The 3230-nt window shown below is 32.8% G+C and overlaps 1 long non-coding RNA gene across 2 annotated transcripts; it reads left to right on the forward strand.

The window, feature by feature from the left end:
- LOC108662531 lies at nucleotides 1800-2994 on the forward strand. Of its 2 annotated transcripts, none has more exons than XR_001928414.1 (3): nucleotides 1800-1843; nucleotides 2505-2580; nucleotides 2962-2994. It is a non-coding gene; the product is annotated as an uncharacterized LOC108662531 (long non-coding RNA). The 2 variants fall into 2 exon arrangements; XR_001928413.1 differs by having other exon boundaries at nucleotides 2959-2992.

Genomic DNA, 3230 nt, shown 5'->3' on the forward strand with positions numbered 1-3230 from the left:
AAATCTTTGAGGCATCAATGGGATTATAAAGCATACACGCATAATAGATTATAATTCAATAGAGATGACATTGTGATGCAATGATATATAGCATAAGGAAACTTAAGCATACAATTGGAAATGATAAAAAGATAGTATAAGTATGTAAATGATGTGGAACTATGCACAGGCATGATGAGAATTTGTATGAATTATGAAGATTATTCTACTGAATCTTGGTTATGGATGGGAATGAACGAAGAGAAATTAGTCTGAAGGCAATTGAAAACAAAAACCCACATACATAATGAGGAATATGGACATTTGAATATGCGTGTATATGTATGTGTGGAGTTAGTGATGTACCCAACTAAAATGAAGAATGGTTTTAGTGGTTCAAGATATAAACTCAATATATTTGATGAGTTGTATAGATAAAGTAACGATCAAGAATCTTATCAAAAGTCGATTTATGGCGACTTAAGGAATTTTGGAGAAATAGTTAAGGGAATGTAATCTATAGTGCGATTAAGCCTTATGAGATGAATTAATAGGATTAAAAAGATTAAAATTTCCTAAATGCAAGGTAAACATGAAGTATGTGGAAATAATTGAAGCCATTAATCTTCCCTAACGCTGAGGATATGTACAAGAATGAGTATGGCGTGTTAATGATACTGTAAACTACATAATTGTGTATGAGGATAGGAAAAATGAATGAAAGTCAAGAAATTTGATATGGAATGAAGTAATAAGATAGTGATTGGTATACCTAAATAAGTATAAAGTGCGATCGAAATTGGTATGATTGAGATGGAGTTATGGTTCAAGTTTAATGATAGTAATGGAACAAGCTTGGTGTCTTGATATAAGAGATCATGATTGTGAATGTTACTGTTGATCTAATTTTAAAGGATAATAATAGACATAAGTGAAGTACTCAAGTTGAATTGGAGGTAAATGAGGTGAACAAATTGAAATTCCCTATAAAAAAAGAGGACATAAGAAGTCGAGCATTAGATGAGAAGACAATACCCCCATATTTTCTTTAAGTTCAGTAAATGAAATTTTGAGGTCAAAATTTTATTTTAAGGGGGGTAGTGCTATCAAGCCCGACCTTATAAAGTACTTGCCATATCCTTCATGTGATTAACAATATGCTTGCATACTTGGAAAGCCCCGAAAAATCGTCAAAAGTCGATATTGTACCAAATGGTACTATTAAGTTGAATTAAGCCTCGAACTAGTCTAAATAGAGATCTTAACATGAAATTGAGAATTTTAAAACCCCGAAATGACTTAAAATGATGATTTGGAGTTTGAGGACTCAATTAGAGTCAATTTGGAATTTTCATGTTCTAGGGGCAAAATGGTAATTTTGTCAGTCGAGGATAAAATAGGAATTTTTAGAAAAGATTTTGATCACATTTAACTCATTGGAGTATGATTTGAGTTTGAGATGTGAAAAATTTAAAATCTAACATTTTTGGAGTCTCAAGGGTAAAACGGTAATTTTACGAGTTTACCGGGGGCAAAGTTGGAATTTTGGAATTTTGCACCACCTAACACTTGTCATGCACATGGATTTCAGCCATTAACATTTTACATTGTGGATAATTAAAACATTTTATGTGGTGGAGAGAGATTGCTTAATGGATAAGTATTACACATGGACTAATGGAAACATGCCATGTGTCAAGCTTGGATTATTCTAGAATTTCCTTGTAAAATCTATTTAAAACTCTCTTAGTCTCAACCATATGGCCGGTCAAAGCATGAAGTGAAGAGGAAAGGAAAGAACACAAACCCTAGGTGGGAAAATTGAAGAAAAAGCGTGGGATTTCAAGGGATTAAGCTAATAAAGGTAAAATTTTATGATTTTATCTTGTGATTTATACTACCCATGCTTTCTTTTTCATTTTTCATGCTTAGAACTCAAGTTTGCATGATGAAACCATGCTAGCCGAATTTGAGAGGAGAGGTTTTGAGCATTGATTTTGCTAGATTTCAAGCTAATTAAGTGTTTTTGGTTATCTGGTAATGGAAAGTATGAAAATCTAGCATGGAATCATTTTGTTCTTCACAAACCCACAAGAGGCCGAATTTTCTAGGGAGGATATTGAGGCAGAAATTGATGATATTTCATGATATTTTGGTGGTATTTAATGATTGGTGAGGCTAGAAATTTAATGGGAAATTTTGGCATGAAAATCTGAATTTTTACCTAATGTATAAACATGTGTGATTTATGGTTCAGACTGATAAATTGAATCATATTCACAGTCATTGAGGTATTTTAAGTATAATTGGAGTGTAGAAAGTGAAATAAATCGATTTGGAGTTAAATTGGAGGTTTTAGCCCATTTACACCGAGAATAGTGCAAATTAGGTTGAATACCGTATTTAAGCGACTATTCTGACATTTTGCATCACATTTCGTGCATTCATATAGATTTATAGAGCCTGAAATAGTTTATGATGAATTGACACAGTTTATTGAAATTTGTGTCACGTATGATGTATAGGTGGTGAGCCCTCTAACAAGGCTAAAGAGATTATGCCCAAAGACTGAGAATAGGAGTATATCGAACTCCTAGTACAGTGAGTAACCTTACTATCGTCGTAATTATCTAAAGTGATTTTTATTCGATTTTGTGATTTTATGCAAAATGAGGTTAAATGATAAATTTTTGGTTTTATAAACAAAATGTGATTAAATGAAATGATTTTATAAATTGTCTTGAAATTTAATGATGGCTTTGAAAATAGAGTAATTAGAGACCATTTGATGTATTGTGAATTTATGTTTCTAATTGATTGGCTTATGATAATATTGGCATGAATGGTTGAATTGGCAAATGTGCTAGAAATGTATGAATTGTTGATTTGCCTTGAAAGGCTGTAAAATAAAATAATTGCATGTCATGCTATTGCAAATTTTATTAAATTAGTGGATTATATATTAATTAGTCACTGCAGTAGGGGGTTTCTGTGGACCAGCCTTTTAAAGGGGTACGATAAACTCCATTATATTCTTACCTCAATTGGAGAGGCGCGTAGGGTATCTCCTGGGGTAAAGTTTAGGGTTCACTTCACGCTAAACCACCACATGAGGGAGAACTCAGCCAACTCCAAGGAACGGCTATGTTTTCTAAATAAAAACATGATTATGCGTACATAACTTTTTAACAGCCTTGGCAGACTCGGTTGGATGCCCGACGCAAGGTATCACCAAGTATGAATATTGGCAC

This window comes from Theobroma cacao, chromosome 6 (genome assembly GCF_000208745.1).
Source record: "Theobroma cacao cultivar B97-61/B2 chromosome 6, Criollo_cocoa_genome_V2, whole genome shotgun sequence".
NCBI lineage: Eukaryota > Viridiplantae > Streptophyta > Magnoliopsida > Malvales > Malvaceae > Theobroma > Theobroma cacao.